At 43.1% G+C, this 18173-nt stretch overlaps 1 long non-coding RNA gene across 1 annotated transcript in view; it reads right to left on the bottom strand.

Moving 5' to 3' along the window:
* Positions 1–16426, bottom strand: part of LOC115065927 (uncharacterized) — a 97397-nt gene extending 80971 nt beyond the window's left edge. The window contains exon 1 of the long non-coding RNA XR_007422833.1: positions 14807–16426. This is a non-coding gene — a long non-coding RNA (uncharacterized LOC115065927). The remainder of the gene's footprint in view (positions 1–14806) is intronic.
* Between the last annotated feature and the right edge of the window lie 1747 nt (positions 16427–18173).

Genomic DNA, 18173 nt, shown 5'->3' with positions numbered 1-18173 from the left:
GTGTGGAGAGGCTGTATGGCTGATAGGAGAAGCTCCGTGGCGTGGAACGAACGGATCCGTTAGATGCCGTGCGGAAAAAACGCTTGCAAAGCGAACAACAACAGGAAAAGCACAGCAAACATTGGTGCAACACGCGACGAGTGGCAAAAACGGGATATTTTCATTAAACTTGTGTAAAGTGGAGGCTATGGAGATGCTGCAGTACTCATATTTGCGTAGTAAGCGCATTGCACTGGTGAGATTCACTAATGGGTGAGGCGTTTGGTTAATATTGCGTAACAGCTGCCAATATTCCAATGAATACAACAACAAAAACTGTTATTGCAAGTAACTACTCGGACATATATACCCAATGTCGCAAACAAATTCCTCGCAGGTAGACAAAGCTATTGAAAACGGGTGGAGCAGCAAGGATAAGTAAGCAACAAGTGGAAGACTAGACTCATTTACAAAAGTAGTCCATTACAAAATTAATCAAATTGGCAGAGAATATGTCAAAAAGACAAGTAAAATATTTTTTTAGCCTCTTAAAAAGAGTTCGAAGTATAGTAGCAAGTTTGGTGGGAACTGAGGTTGAATAATCCGTTTCAAATTCCTTGTAAAAATAATAAAATTGCTAGTTTTAGGGAGACCCGCCGTTAAATTCCACCAAGTTTAGTTTAGCAACAATCCAGGCCTTCACTTCGTATAATTGGAGACCAATTGTCATATCCCTGGAAGCGAAAAACGTTTCATATCATTGAATCATTGCCTACATTTAGGCTGACATTATGTTATGAGAGGATTGTTTTAAAAATGCTTTGAAACATACCACAAAATGCGGTTTTATTGCCAAGCAAAAAAATAATTTTTAATTTAGAAATGCTTTGGCCTCAAAGCCGCATCTAATAATACATAGGCACACATACAAGGACACACGCGGGCACATACATAAATTCTTAACCAGTTGATGAGTTTGTTGTTTTTTCGCCTAGTTCGTTTAGTCGCATAAATGCCGCTGTGCTGACTGATGACACTTTGCATACCCGCCCGCAGCCGTTGTTTGGACAAAGGGCATTTTCATTTTGTTGCGGCTTGCACTTCAAAATATTCAGAACTGCCACAAAATGTTGCTGAAATGCAGCAAAAGCGATTAAATTTAATTGCAAGCACAATGACAATCCACATTTCACGCAGCACCAGTAAGCGCCCCTCGGCAACGGCCCCAGTGCGGCGCAGGCGGGCGTTCCTGTCAGTGACTTAGCCAGTCGATATGTCAACAGCCTGCCCACCGGCGCCATGTCGATCCGTTGCATATGGGCGCTGCATAAGTACATTGCTGCGCGCCTGTTAATATGCAACGAATTATTCACGAGCCCCTATTAACGCAGCGGACCTGCCTGGGTCCCTCATTAAAATGCAATTTTAATTCTTCAATAAGGAGTGTGTGTGCTGAGCTGTCCTTTAGCTGAGAGTTTATTAAATTTATCGGCAGCACGCAGCCGTGCAAATAACCGTAAACTGTCGCCCATGTGCGTGCATGTGCAACTCGATCGTAGGCAAGTGTGGTAGCCGAGAGGTGCTGGGGGCCGCCAGTCCCGGTCGGTCGTTTAGTTAAAGTGGTTTAGCACTATTTAACAACCCGGCGGCAATTTGACAATTTTCAATTACATCAAATGCCGCCAGCTCACGCACATAAAGCACACACGCACGCGCACGCACACACATACAAGCGCAGTGCATTGAGCGGCATTAATGTCAGTGCGGGGATTATGGTTATGAGGGCATAGGCCGCACGAAGAATACAGCTTATGTGCAATTATTTTGTAATCAGCGAAATTTATTTAGGCTTCACTCACTGACTCGTCCACATTTGATTAGAAAATGCAAGCCCTAACTCATTAGGCTTAATTAATGGCTGATGATTAGGCCTTCTTCTTGCTCAGCTTGAACTAGCCGAAACTGGTCTTAATTTACTGCGTTTATTTTATTGTGAGTATAAGTTTTAATTAACATTTTTAATTAGGAAGTTTAGTAAATACTCACACAAGTCAAGTGGACACAGAATTAAACGGCGGATAGTTCCTACATGAGTGATTTCCAAGACAAGCTGAGTCAATTTAGCCATGTCCATCTGCCTGACCATCTCTATAGATGTACGCGAGCTAGTTTTCTTGATATTGTCTGAAGTTTTGCACATGGCCTGTTCTTTTTAAAATTCCCCTCATTTGTCGGAACCGTTGGTAAGGAAAAACATTATACCGACCATACAAACAGATCCATCAAAATCCAGTTCTTCTAGGTCTACCTATCATTGAAAAAGTCGATGCAATTATGAAAAGATTGAGCAGAACCGTCACATAAGCAGCCATGACACCGCTAAGTAACTTAGCATTCATCATCAGATGGTTTTGAACCATTTAAAAAAGGCTGGCTACAAAAAGAAGCTCCATGTTTGGGTTCCACATGAATTGTCTGTAAAAAATTTATTGGGCCGAATTAGCATTTGCGAATCTTTGCTGAAACGCAATGAAATCGAACCATTTCTTAAGCGAATGGTAACAGAAAACGAAAAGTGGATCAAATGCGACAATAATGTGCGAAATAGATCATTATCCAAGCGTGGTGAAGTTCAACAAATGGTCCCAAAGCCAGGTTTGACGCTTGGAAAGGTTATGCTAAGTGTTTGGTGGGATTGGAAAAGTATAAGGGATGCACTATGAACTGATCCAACCTTGCCGAACGATTGATTATACATTCTACTGTCAATAACTGATGAGAGTGAAGCAAGAATCGAAAAAACGGCCAGAACTGATCAGCAAAAAGCGCTTCGTCTTCCATCAGGACAAAGCTAGACCACACACATACATATTTGATGGCTCGGCAAGGACTGGGAACGCTTGGCTGGGAAGTTTTGATGCATTCACCATATAGGTCTGAACTTGCACCATCGGACTACTATTTCTTTGGGTTAATACAGAACTCCCTTAATGGAGTAGAGCTGGCTTCAATGGAAGCCTGTGAAAAGAACTTGTCGCAGTTTTTCGCCGAGAAACCAGAAACGTTTTCCACTGATGAAATAATGTCTCTAGCGGAAAAATGGAAAAAAGTGCTCGATCAAAATGGTACATATTTGGTTCATTAAAGTGCATTATAAATAAAAAAAAATAAGTTGAAATTTTATAAAAAAAACGAAAAGACTTTTTCGACTACCCGATATCTTCACAAAATTTGGCTTGAAATATTTTTTAAGGCAGCTGTAAAATCTCCACACAAATTATTCAGATCAGTCCACGCGGACACACCAAACATTTGAAACATTTGAAACATGCACCTCGTGAGTGTTGTCCAAAATCTTTACTCGAAGTTCAGCTAAGAATACTTTTTCTTGCCAGCTCGTGAGCTTTATGATTCCGCTTTGGCCTGGCATCCATGCCGGTCTCTATACAAATTGACTCGATATCATTGATACTGAGCGTAGGGATGCCTTAACTAGTCTTCATTGCATGGTTAGTAAGCTCAAGGCTAGAATCGGCGTCCTGCTGCACTCCAAAGCTCTAGATCTACCGAATTTATTGTAAAAATCTTTACTTGAGAATTATGCAGTACTTACGTAGTCTGAAACGGAAATTGATGGACAGTGCTGATCACACACCCCTAACCTTTCCTCAAAATATGACTTATTCGTAAAGAAGTTCACTGCCCTCTCCACCGATTTCTAGCCGCCCACATGGCCGTTGCAAGTATGTAAGTAGAGAAAGTACAACTAGAATTTCGTTTGGCGACTTCATAACCCAAAAGGTTCGGTATGAAGTCCAATTGTGTGAAGATTTCCGAGAGTTCAGGCACATGTTCAGCTTCGAATCTTGCTGAGAATTGATTTGGGTTAAAATTATTTATTGTTCCGCAGTTGCAACTTTTCTATTATCCAACTCTCCTATTCTACATATATAACCTCCTTTACCTTCATTTCTTATAATATAGTATATACATATCCCATGTATGGTATAATACACGAGTAGCTATAAGCCAACCTGGCAGAAATTTAACAACTCCAATCTTATATGGCAAAAGTGAGTGCGAAGGCAAATGAGAAATAAATCATAAAAGCAAAATCAGCGCAACTTAATTTGGGAGATGAGCGCAAGGAATTCGCTAAATTGCATCCCTAGATATATACGAGTATAAACGAGCACATGAACCCGCCTCATGCTACTCGTTTACAGCACTCTGCAGTCGTCGCGGTTGCATTTACGACTTGCGCTGCCCACTAAGCAAACAACTTGCTGCTCGCAGCTGTCCTTACCACGAGCGGTTTTGTGCTTTAAACGTCGTCTACTTGGCGCTCAGCTACTTATCTGCGTCGGTGGGTATCGCTCAATTCCATTTAGATGAAGAAAATGAACTTTAAGTATTCATTAATGTATTTTGTAGCGTTACTTCATCTTGACTTTGAGTATAACAAAAATGTATATTAGAAACGTTGCTGTTGTTGTTGCTATCAGTTTAGCTGGAAGCGGTTAAATAAGCTTGTTGCTCATGGCAAAGCGCGCTTTCTACTTCCAACGTTCAGCATCTAGGTTAGTCTTGGAGCCACACGAATGCACACTTACAAGGAGCAAGCGAAGCACACTGTCTCAAAAATAGATAGCGGTTTGTATAGATCGTCAGTGTGTTTGTGCGCTCATTTGATGATGATAAGCGATGATTACAACACCTTAAACACACTCAACGCGCTCAGTTCAAATTGGATACAATTTATATTGAAGCCGAACGCTGATTGAGCAGCTGCGGTTGGAGCGTCAAGCCGCAAGCATTTACCACGGCAATGAGAGGATTTGCGGGAAATCGCAGTGACTGAACGAGCAGTGGTACGTTCAATTCATTGAATTGCTAAATTAAGATTAATTATTTTATTTACAGTGGAGAAATTTAAATTCTACAAATTGCGTTCGCCTAACATTAAATGCCGAACCCGCTACTGTTCCTTGATGATAACTAAATAATAGAACTTTTTCAAATACTGGCAACAACTTAGGGTTTATGTGCACTTTGGTTCCGTTGTTTTGCTAGGAATATACCCCCCTTGCTATTGGAATTCATGAACCTTTTAAAGAATTATATATATATAAATGATCAGTATGAGAAGTCGAGTTGAAATGCGGGTACTGCCCGAGCAAGCTGTAACTTACGTAAAATTGAGATATCTGGATGAAATTCCATATCTCAGGACCAGACCCACCGATTTTGACTAAGGCACTGCTCGGACTACAACCACGCCTACTTCTCATATACCACAATTTTGAATTTTTTCCGAATTTTTCACTTTCCAGTCCACAAAGCAATTAACATAACGGGATAAAACTTTGCATGAATAATGCCATCGGGAACTCGGCTCACTCCGCAGCATCCATTAACCTGAACCCTTCATTGGAGTGGGTTTCCATACCATAAAGAAGCTACTCCGTAAGGAAAAATGAGTGCTCAGATAGAGGTATTAGCAACTACCACAAAGCATGCCTCAACCGCCCTAGAGACAAACTCAGATCACTGGTCTCATTCTACACTGGCCACTGATATTTGAAGAAGAGCTTACGCAACATGGACCTAGTTTCTTGCGTAAATAGCCGATTCTGTGACAGGAGCTTATAACACCAGAATACCTGCTAATTGACTGCATAGTAGTCTGCAGACCCTTCTTAAAGGCCCTTAGATCCATGTTTTCCACACACATCACTTTGTTAGCACCCAGCAGTATCCTGGACTTTATTAATATGAAGCGGCTAGGTGTGTCTTTGTGATTTAGGAGAAAACACAATAGACCCTCTTGCAACCGAAGTCTCTTAATTGATCTTCAAGTTATAATGACTTAAAGACTGAAAAATAAGTATCCTCTGCTATCGAGTTTTATAAGCAATATGACATAACTTTAATTAAGATTTTCTAAAGTATTGGTCTTAAGTGGGATTCAGCGAGCCAACTCGTTTTGCACAAACAAACATGAATGGATTTGGAATGCTATTAATAACCATGTCACTCGTTATAAGCTTTCTCAACTCAACTATCTCAATTTCAACCTGAAGTGTTCCAGGCATTTCAGCCCTTTGTGTTACACAATTAATTGAAAATAGCGCCTCCTTTCGCCTTTCAGGTAGAATTTCTTTTTTTTTCTCATTTTCCACGTTTAGCTTTGTTTTTTTACTCAAATTTCTAACTGTGATTTAATGAGAATTTCATCGGAAGGTGCAATGGCAAATAAATTCTTTAATTAAATAATCGTTTCATTTTTCTGCTTAAATGTGAGCGGAAAGATTCCTTTTTGCCGAATGCCACCGAGTTGGTTGCCTCGCTACAACAAACCAATAACAGTTAGGTATACCCGTAATATTTTAATTACTGCACAGTTAGCCGGTAGCGTAAATAAAGACGAGGCAGCAAGAAAAGAGCGAGAAAAGCGAGAGTAAGGGGTCCATAGCAACAAACCTTTAAATGTAATGAAATTTTAATAAAAGCGATATTCTGAGCGCGTTCATTGTGAGGCCAAAACAATCTTCTTATTCTTAGACATTTCCGCTAGAATTTCTGATTTTCAAATTAGCTTTTTGGGTCACAAGAGGCTGAGAGGCTGCTTCTTGATGTCTCCTATGGAAAGCCTGCACAGTGAGGATCGTATGTCCCCAGTTAATGAACTCGTCCATTAACAGCTTCGCCGACTCCCTCTCAGGGAATGGTGTATTAACCACCGCTCAATGCAGACGAAGAGCTCGAGTTACCGCAAGAAACGGGAATGACCCTTGCGCACTTTGTTCTGGATATTGTTGCAGGTTCAACCCTCTTATCCAGAATAGATCCTGACATATCAAATATATGTCCAGCGTGCAATGAGTCCCCGTACTCGTATGACACTAGCCACCTCTTTGCATGCCCCACAAACCTTACACATCTGATACTCCCCTCCCTTTGGTCCGACTACGTCGAAACAGTACGTTTCTTGGCCATTATTTTCATTTTTAAGAGTTTTTCCATTTTTTTTCGATACAGCAAGCTTTTCTCTTATCCTAAACTTTGTTTTATTTAAAGATGATTTCCTAAATTGTGGCATACTCTTCTTTTTGAAAGACCCAACGACTCACTTAATTTTGTAACTATCACGCCGGTTTCACCTGTTGAGTGCTCGTACCTACACACAATCTACACTTGCTTTCAGTAGCGCAGACACTTGCATTTGCTCACTCCGACGCGCTCATTTATACAATCTATCGAGCTCATTTACCTTAGACGGTGAACGGCACCTATCAAGTGTGCTAAGTGTGCTCGGAATGAAAGGGAATTACAAAGGACTTCGCCGCCTTGACTCGATTATGTGCGCCTTTGAGCTGCGACGGCCAAACAAATTTACGAACAGCTTAACACTTCAACACCTAGGCACCGCCGCCAACCAGGCGCTTGCCTTTCGCAGCATTCACACATTTCGCGGGGCTTTCTTTCAGCCGTCGTCATTTGTAGGTCTGCACAGGTTATTTTGCTCTGCACTCAAAGCAAAAGTCCTTTGAATAGGCAATGGAGTTGAAGCAGTCAAGGTTGGTATGGAATTACTAGAGATTTCAGAGTAAAAAATCAACAACAAATTAGTGAAGCCGAGTTTTAAAGCACGGGCAGCGTGAGTACCCAACGTACAAAGTGGACGCTCAGGACTGCGATTTCGAAAAGAAGCGTTCATTAAAGCTAGCTAACACACACACGCAGACCTCTCATCCAGGCAACGAATGGTTCACTGGGTATACAACCGCTTGGAGCGTTGGTCGTTGGTCGTTGCCAGAGGCGCTGACGCTGCACATCATCAAAAGTTCTGCTGCAACATTGTACCTTCAACGCTTCACGCGTCACCGCACTCACACACATACACCCCGAAACAAGACCACTGAACTAACTTCGCTTGGCTTACATAGCTGCAGAGTGTTCCCGGAATCGGCGCTGCTGCATGATATCTGCAACATTTTCATTTGATTAGAGCGGAGCGGACACCACAAGCCAACTCTGTGCAACAACAGTTATAGCGGCTGGTGCAATGAAGCGTAGCGAACGGAGCGACGTCATCGCAGGAGCACAAGGCGAAAGTGAAACTCAGTTAAACTTGCACTCGGCGCTGTTAGAGGCACGGGTAGCCTTACGTGAGAGTGTGAGAGTGTGGCCTGTATGCCACAACCTCACTGTCAGTAGTAATCAACGGTCCAGCTGTTACATTTTCCAACCAACCTCACCTGGGAATGCTGGCGTCGCACACCCACACACCCACACAGATGCACACATACTCCCTGCTGTTTCCTGCCACTGACTAACGGTCGGGCTGACTGACAGACTACGCTGCACCGTATAACCGCATAGAAGCACCGCAATGCAGTAACCACAGCAACAAAATGCACAATGCATATAAATATCTGTCTGTGTCGGAGTGTGTGTATGTGTCTATGGTTGTGGGTGTGTTCTTTCTATGCGGTAGACATTTGCCGACAGCCCAACTGACAGCTGAGCTGCATTGCCAAGGATGTGCGCCAGCGCCTGCCAGCCGCGCCCGCCCGGCTGCTGTGCTGGCATTTTGCACAAGGCCTTTGCCTTCGGATGCCAGGTGATCTGTTCGATTTCTGCCGCTGCTCGCTCCGTCTGACCCTTCCTGGCTGCCAGGCGCTTGCCAGCCGCTTGTAATTCAAACCGCAGTAATTTTCTTGGTTAAATTTTGTAAATTATGTGATAATGGCTTTGCAACGGCTTTCAAAGTGCTCGAGAAGTTTGCGAAAGTTGAGAATAAATTTACTTGAAAATTCACTTGCATGCGAGGAAGCAGAGAAGTGCCCTTCGAATGCTTGACTCCGCAAAAGGGCAAATTGGAATAGGATAATGACTTTAATCAAGTTCTACGGGCTGGTTCATTTGCAAAATGTTGTCTGCTTTAATTCGCACTTCCTAAACAAGACGAATGATATTTCATGAAGTACGTCAATGGTTGAATAAACCTTATTTGCATCTGTAGAAGGTTGCTAATTTCTTTGGCTGAGTAGTTGGTGCGTAGGCTCCACTCCTTATTGAATTGTGGCCGTAAGAACCGGTTGAAGCGAAGGCCTAAAAACAATTCTGTTATATACAGTTGCGTTAGAAGAGGGACGGTACAACAACTTACCGCTCAATAACCGAGACGGACCCGAAGTCATATCTGGCCAAGGTCCATCTCTTGTTCGATTTCAAAGCTGACAACACGAAAAGGAGCTGCTTTTATGAGGCTATGTAAACTGAAATTGAGAAATACAAAAAGCTCTGTCAAGGTCCGAGAGGACCTCTCCAAGCCGATACCAAACACACAATCTTCTATAAGAGTGCACAGCTACTGACGTATGCCGATGATATTGATATCATTCAATATCACCCCGTTAGTTCTGCTTTCTACAGACTTGACAAGGAAGACTGGATAAGGATGCAATGTAAATGGGTCTAGCAAAGAACTAGAGCAAGACGAAATATCTCCTGTCATCAAACAAACAGTCGTCGCACTCGCGACTTGGCTCTCACGTCATTATTGACAGTCATAACTTTGAAGTCGTTGATAATTTCATCTATCTTAAAACCAGTATTAACAGCAACAACAATGTCATCTTCGAAACGCAGAATAACTCTTGCCAACAGATGCTACTTCGTACTGAGTAGGCAATTGAGAAGTAGAGTCTTCTCTCAATGAACAAAGGCCAAACTCTACAAGTCACTCATCATCCCCGTCTTGCTATATAGTGCAGAGGCATGGACGATGACAACATCTGATGAGTCGGCGTTACGAGTTTTCGAGAGAAAGGTTCTGCGGAAGATTTATGGTCCTTTGCGCATTGGCAACGGCGAATATCGCATTCAATAGAAAGATGAGCTGTACGAGGTATACGACGACCTTGACATATGTAGTTCAGCAAATTAAGAGACAGTGGGTTCGCTGGATACGTCTTGTCGTCTGAATGGATGAAAGTATTCGACGCAGTACCCGCCGGAGGAAGCAGAGGTAGAGGAAGACCTCCACTCCGTTTCGAAAGACCAGCTGAAGAAGGACCTGGCTTCTCTTGGAATATCAAACAGTCGTAAACTTGGCTATAACCCTGTAAGGTTCCTACTAGGTTCCTGATTTCTACCTTACTATTCAAGGATGTTGTGTATATTATAGTATCGTCCGCTTTGAGAATTGAAAAATTATATTTTACCAAAATTATTCAGGGCGCCAGAGTGTCTTAATTCAAACAAGAATTCAACAAGTAATTCCGCTGTAATTCGAGTCATTTCCCAGCTAATAAAGTAACACGATTTATTTAGTTTAATGCTGAAAGCGCTGTGACAAGTCCCACACGAAGCATCTACATAAACATATACAAGGAGAAGTGCCAGCAAATGAAATGCCAAATGAGGAGGGGCTTTGAGGAAATATATCTTAGTTTCCGCTAGGAAAGCACGCAAAATGATGCGGTTAAAAGCGCACAAAGGGGAAAGTTGAAATGAAAATGGAAATAAATATTTTTGTAGTTCTTTTCAAGTTTCACTTGTTACAAGCAACAACAAATTACACGCACACGCATGACTGCGGAGCAACTGCCAAGCCGCAGCGTCAGCAGCAGCTGCCTCAGCGCGCAGGAGATCCAGTGCGGCAGCAGGGCGCAAGGGACCGAGCGACGAGCGACGAGTCAGCGAACGAAGTTATCAACTGAATATGCAAATTAAATTGAGCTTCACTTCATTCCGCACCAACTGTAATTAATGTTTTCAAAATGTTTTATTACGCAAAAGACAACAAAAACTCACACTACAACTACAACAAACACAATGTGTTGCACAGTTACTAGAAATGTAGTAGAAATGCAGAAACTGTAATGCGGAAAAGTTGTGGCGAAACTAAAAGTGAGAGGACCGGGAAAGCGGCTACACAAGTCAAAATTCGCACTGCTTAGAGGGCAACCATTAACGAGTGCTCCACACACACGCACACACACGTGCGGCCACAAGCGTGTTCTGCATTTGTGTGCTCAAACAATTGTTGCCATAAATGCCAGTGTGAAGCTTTGCTTGAAGTGGCAAAAGTTAGGCAAACAAGTTGCTAGGAACAGTTAGTGGACCAGCGGGGCGCGCGAGGCGTGGGAAAGGGTTTACAATACTAGCAGTTGCAGCGTTAGAGTAACAATCGCCAGAAGAACAGTTACAATAGTAATAATGGCTGGCACAAAAACAACATCGACGCAATCATGCAAAACAGACACTCGAATGAGAAGCGAAACGAAAAAGTCTCCTGCGTGCGTAAGCTTCCCAGTGAGGAAGGTTCAGTGGGTTCAAATTAACAGCCTCAGCTAATTAGGTGAGCCAAAGCAAGTGTTAGTTCACTGCATAAGATAGTTCTTTGTGATATTATGGAATATAGTGTAGATCGCCTACAAGCTGGTGCATCCTGGGTAACGCTAAACGGCCTGCGGCCTATACGGCCTATCAACTTCTGACGACTAGAGCTGTGGAACCGGCTATGAGTAGGATTAGCTCCTTAAGATTTGGGCTGGTGGTTACGGCATTCTGTCACCTGAGTAGAATGAGGTGACACTTATCAGAAATGACCCCCCTCGTCATTCAGTTGACGTGCTAGGTATAAATTGAGACGACTCCTTCTTTGCGCTGGTCGGTTCTGAACTCATAGCCTCATAAGGGCGTGCGTCAACACTCGCCTTGACCTCGTTACTGGGACAACCTTGAGACCACTAAAGGCGACTACCTTTTCGGGGGACGAATAGCGGTTCTGAGTCAAGGGAGCCTTTTTGCAAGAACTCCGAAAAAATAAAAAACAGCAATGACGGAAAGGTGACGAGGGGAAGTGAAGACGCGTCGAAACCGACACCCAAGCAATACCAAGACCTCTGTTGAAATCTCTACTTCAGGCGACTCTACGAGTAGTATGGTGGGGAGAGGACTGAATTTCTGTCCCAGTCCAGGTTAAACATCTACTAGGAATCACTGTGTGACTTATTTTCTCTTTAGCAGATTATTATTCCTATCAAGTTGTACATAAGCTCATTGGGGTCGAACTCAAGAAGAACTAGAACTAGAAGAAGAGGGTCCCAAATCCTCGCAAAAGGCACTGTTCAATAAGCTCTTGAATCAAGCGTATTCCTACCTATAGACAAGTTCAGGGTTCCCCGAGTCCGAAACAAGAGTATTATCCTCTTACATAAAATCGTTCCCAACAGTCTCTGAGTGCGGAAATTATACTGCTGGGAGCGTTCAGGAACGACACGCAATCGTGGCCGAAGTGCACGATTATTTGTATCTGCCTGCGCCAGCAACGGCAGTCTGCAGTCTTTGGCGCGTGGGTGCGTCGAAGTTATAATAAATCATTTGGCAGAGTACAAGCACAACGTCAATGTGGCAGCAGCAGCGAGGGTTGTGGCAGTTCGAAAATGGTAAAACAGAATACCGAATGCACTGGATATGTTATAGTATTTGTTGTTGTTGTTTTCATTTTTATTCGACTTTATTTCATTTTTTTTTATTTTTCATTTTTCATTTTCACCACTTTGTTGTGCGTTATCCTTTGCCAAGCAAATATCTGCTGGCGAAGCGCCTGATTGCTGTGGCAGGAAAGGCCTGTCAGAGCCACAGTAGCACACACAGCACAAGTGTTGGTGCAACCAGTAAGGCAACGGAAAAAATTGCTGCCACTCCCATTCGTAGCACTACAGCCGCACAGCTGACGCCCGGTAACGCGCCGCACTTGGTGGGAGGCGTCGGTGCTGCCGTCACATCGCATGCCGCTACTTCACTAAACGACTGAATAATTACCTTGTTAAATTAAATATCACATTTTTATGGCAAAAAGATGGTTGAAAAACAAAATGTGAAAAAGGAGAAAATCGTGCGACTACATGGACGTTGTGGGCTGCTAGTGGCGCGCTTGTGCATGAGCAGGCATAGTGCTGGCGGCGGCGGCCATGGCGTGCCATGCTGTGCGTGGTTGCGAGGTGTGAAGTGCGCGTGTGTGGCTGTGTGCGTGCGTGGAGGCCTGCGCGCGCAAAATTCCATAATTTAAGGCTGCCAGCGGTTGAAACAACTCACTTCCGTTGCGCGTTGCATTTTGTTGCAAGTTGACATTGTTATTACTTTTTTAATGAATAGTGTGTATTTAGCAGGCTCAGCTATAAAATTACATAACCATGAGAATGTTTAAAGTTCAATTATATTAAATTCAATCGCGGTATAAGCTTGTACTCGGTAATGTGAAATCATAATAAGAACAATACTTCAAATATTTATCTACGATAAATAAGCATATGGCGCTTAAATGTATGCCACAGATCTGAACGAGGTTCTATTCTCAGTTAGTATATTGAGAAAAAATTTAATATGGCGCTTAAATGTATGCTATAGACCCGAATGGGTTTCTACAATCATCGGGGGTTTCCTGTTGGTTAGTAAGTTGGGAAACAATTTAATATGGCGCTTAAATGTATGCTACAGGTCTGAACTGTGTTCTACTCTCATCGGAATTTCATTCTCAGTTATGTGGGGGGGAAAAATTGATAATTCAGCAGATTTTTCGCCTGCAGTTATCGTTTAATAGTTTTGTCAAGTAATAATTTAAACTTGTTGTGGGTAACGATGACTTCGAGGTCATTAGTTCGGGCTTTACATCTAAAGTGATGAGCAAGAGAGCTCAACAATGCATTTTGGTCACTTATTCTATAAAATATTTTTGAACATTATGGCTACAAAAAGAAGCTTTGGGTACGGCATGAATTTTCTGTGAAAAATTTAATGGACCGAATTAACATCTGGGATTCTTTGCTGAAACGAATTGAAATCGAACCATTTCTGAAGCGAATGGTAACAGGAGACGAAAAGTGGATCAAATACGACAATAATGTGCGAAAAAGATCTTGGTCCAAGCATGGTAAAGCTCAACAAAGCTTGCAAAGCCAGGATTGACGCCTCAAAAGGTTATGCTGAGAGATTGGTGGGATTGGAAAGGAATCATCTACTATGAGCTGCTCCAGCCTGGTCGATCAATTGATTCTACAATTTACTATCAACTAGTGGTAAGATTGAAGCAAGCAATCGAAAAAACGGCAAGAACTGATCAACGGAAAGGGCTTCGTCCGCCACCAGGACAACACTAGACCACACACATCTTTGATGACTCGGCACAAACTGGAAGAGCTTGCAGCCGCAATAGAATGTAAGACAGTAAGCTTACTCGAAGCAAACCTGTTCCATAAGTTCAACATACATTGCAATGAAATTCCCGTTGAATTCAGTAAGTTATTTAAATTGTTTGTAGATATTTTCTCTTAGTTCTACATTTGTCACCGCCAAAGCTTAGATATTATCTTTTAATAGATAGAAATTTTTAAGTTAAAAACTCCATATCATGATGATGTAGCTAGAAAATTACCCCTATTGAAGAGTGGATAGTCGAACCAGCAACTGGCTTAAATCTAATAGCGCTGGCATTTAAAGCGGGTCCATTGTATCGAAGCCAACTATAATTGTGTTAGTAGCACTGTTGTTGCCTTCAGATGCCAATATTTGAAGGAGAGAGCAGACTTGAGTTATACCGAACAGACATATGACGAATCGAACAACACTAAAATACGGCTATACTGAATTCGATACAGTCAAGTCGCCAAAGTTTGAGAAACCTAATGCTTTGAAAATGACACTAAAAAACTGAAACGGCATACATTTGACGGCATCAGCTTTGCTGCTCTCCTCTCATCGTAAACTTTCTGCGCTTTATTTCTTTCAATGCTATAAATTAGGCTTTACTCACCTGGTTGATTCATCTGTAGGTTCACTGACGCCTCACAGCGACTTGAGGCACATATTTGGCTGTACCGTTAGTTGCACACAGTCACCACGAAACACATAAATCCATTGGGAAGCACACACGTTGCCACACTTTTGCGGCTGGCAATAAAGTACTAATGCCCTTCCACGACTTGAGCTTCGAGTTCGGAGCAATTAAATTGCATTTAAAGTTAATTTCACTTGACACGACAGCGCATTTAACGCCAACAAAACACCGACGGAGCAAGACTTACGGTTTGTATGTCAGATTGTTCGGAGTCAGCACTCGAAGTGCCATTGTGCGGAAGGCGGGTGGCGGGTGGCGGGAGCGAAAGGGATTTTTTTCTCTTTTCACTTGAACACGAAGAAAACACGCAACACGCTAATCACTAATAAATGCCATGCCGCACTTAAGCACCAGTGAGTGTGTGTGTGCAACGGTATAGTATATTTTTGCATTGTGTTTTTTCGGAATTCGCCGATGCATGAGAATGTGGCTGAAGGCGGAAAGAAAACCCGCAAAAATGTTGAGGCGAGCACTGTGCGATGTAATGAGGAAGCGCTGAGATGTGGTGGCGATGGAGGTGGTGGTGGTGATGGTGGTTATGACGATGCTGCTGCTGGCGGCGTGTGGCTGATGGCAGTGTGCGCAATGGTGATAGTGCGGTTGAACTATATATCGGAGGTTGATGCGACTTGTCGACTTTTCCTGCGTGTATGTGTGTGTGGTCGTGCGAGCTCTTTAGACCCTACACACACCAACCGAAACCAGGACGTAGTGCTGACAAAATCATGGTTGCCTTGACTAGAGATTACAGATGATGCTTAGAAAGGTGATGACTCAGTTAAATGCAATGATTAGTTTGATGGTGACGCTGATAATGCTGCGAATGATGCTGATAACGGTGATGATAGCATGCCGAAATAACTGGCTACACTTAAGCACAGCTACGAACCGCAGACGTATGGAGTTGAAATATGGCACAACGCCTGGATGTATGCTATGGTACGCGACACATTTCTGGCACCTTTTTTTACATTTACTTTTATATTTTATTTTATTTTTTTGTTTTGCTGCGCCCGCCGCTTGAGTTTAGACTACAACTTGCAAGGCACCACCACACAGCGATCCGAGCTGCTGTTGCGACAGCCACTTCAGTCGAATAGTCATGAGCAACTGAACAGCTGCGGTTCAGCAAATTTCACACAAGCTCGGCAACTAGGCTAAACAATCGAGTGTCCTACACTGCCACACACCTCTCGTCGTACACGGCGGATGGCGTAATGTCGAGGAAGCTTCGCTGGCTGGCCGCGCAACGCCTGGCATATCCTGGACAGCGCTGCCAACGAGTCGTCAAAGCAGCCGGTCGTGCAGCGCCTAGCCACTCTGAGTGCCAGATTGTGTGCTGCTGCCGCTGAAAGGGACTCGCTCAGTTGAGCAGTGAGTGGTTGCTCTTTTCCAGTGCCAGCGCCGCTTCAATGCTCACTTCAAACTGGCAGCAGCCAAGGCGGCAGAGACGTCGGCAGAGGCAGTGAAGTGTGCGCGCAGCAGCTGTGTGTGAGGCTGGTGGGGGCAAAGACAAGAGAGCGCCAAATATGGAAATGAGCGCCACTGGAAGTAAGGATAAAATGTAAATTCAAAGGAAAAGCAGCAGCGCGACTGATGCGAAGGCAGCCAGCGGCAGATTAATGCAAACATCAAACGCCCGCACCAGAAGCAACAACAAAAAAGAGCAATCCCAAGCTGAAATGCGTGCAAAGACAGCGGCAGCAAATTCAAAATAACGCATACACACACATACTCGCTAAAAAGTGGCACCCGAACGTGCAAACCTGAAGCGCTAAACCATATCATCAGCCAGCCGAAGTGCCGCCAAAAAACAGGAACAGTCCTTGTTTTGCCAAACGAACGCAAAAACGAATGACAAATGCAAATCGGATAGTACGATAGCGCGCACCACACACACACCAACATTAATCGGCTATCCCGTACGAAGCTCATCATCGCGTTGACTTACATTGACGCGCACCCACAACCATTTGCTCGCTCTCTTCAGCGTTAGCTACAACAAAGCAATACTCGTATGTGTAACTTTCGGCTTTGTATCCCTGACGTTACTCACCCACATACGAGCGCGCCGCAGTCCACACTTACGCCGCGGTGCCTTGGTGTTTCGTGTGGTGTGAACGCGCAGAAGGTAAACGAAGTGGAAGTAACGAGACCAATCAGCACAGAGGGTGAGCTAAAAGAGAATTGGCAAATAGGGCTAGGGTTACCAAGTGGTTGGACACAGAGCGCTCAATTTGAAGCACTGGGGATTTTTGTAGTTTCTTACAGTTATGCAAATAAATACTCGTAATTGGTATCGAATGCTTAAGTGAGTTTGAGGTAAAAAAAATACTTAAAAACTTATAATTGGTTGTCAATATTTTTATATATAGACAATACTGGTCCCTAGAATTTCCACAATTAATCTTTTATGTACCATTTACTTCCCGTAAGCCATTTTATTATCGGTAACGATTCTATCCCATTTAAGTATGAATTCCATTTTTCAAACATTCCTCGATTTCTCACGCGGCATAAACGGTGCACCCTTTTCGTTTAGAAACTCTCACGAGCACAATAAGCAGCGCCGACACGAATACAGCTCGGTTAGCGTTGCGTTTGAGCGCTTTTTGGAGTGCGTTGGCGAGGTGAGGTCATGCAACCTCTTCGTGTCGGTTGCAAGCCTTCCAATAATTCCAGTTTGATGTTGCATGCTCGGCTATTGCGCTCTGATTAAAGTATGAATTTTGTGGAAAATAATGCGTTCACAACTTTGTAGTCCGTCCACCATTAGAAGCATCAAGGCATTCGAAATTTTAACACATGGGTTTATCGTCTCTCTCTCTCTCTTGAATTGCTTACACGAACTTGTTCGCTTTGGCAGCACAACAAGTTTGAGTGCGAATGAGCAACTTTTTAAAGGAAATACAACAAGTGTGAGTGTTTTCTGAGTCAGGAACTCAAATGGTCAGCTCTTTAAAGGAAATACTGCGTCTCCATGTATGTATGTATATATGTGAAAGTATAGCATATGCCTTTGACTTAAGTATTTCCGAGGCTTTGATATCTACTTTAACCACTTAATTAAACTCACTCACCAGCTCGAAGAAAAAAAGAAGAAAAAACTCCAATTCATCGCTTTGAGTAAGACGCTGGTGTTGTGATTTACTCCAAGCAAAGAAACAGATGAAGTACTCAAACTTGTTTTAAGTAAGACTTTCAATAGAAAAAATATCGTTAAAAGGCTTTGTCTGAACAACAAGAGGGTTTAGCTTTCTACCGAGTTTTCTACACTGCGTAA

The sequence above is a fragment of the Bactrocera dorsalis genome, chromosome 5, assembly GCF_023373825.1.
Source record: "Bactrocera dorsalis isolate Fly_Bdor chromosome 5, ASM2337382v1, whole genome shotgun sequence".
NCBI lineage: Eukaryota > Metazoa > Arthropoda > Insecta > Diptera > Tephritidae > Bactrocera > Bactrocera dorsalis.
Note: the sequence above shows the minus strand (reverse complement) of the source record. Positions and strands in the feature narration are given on the sequence as shown.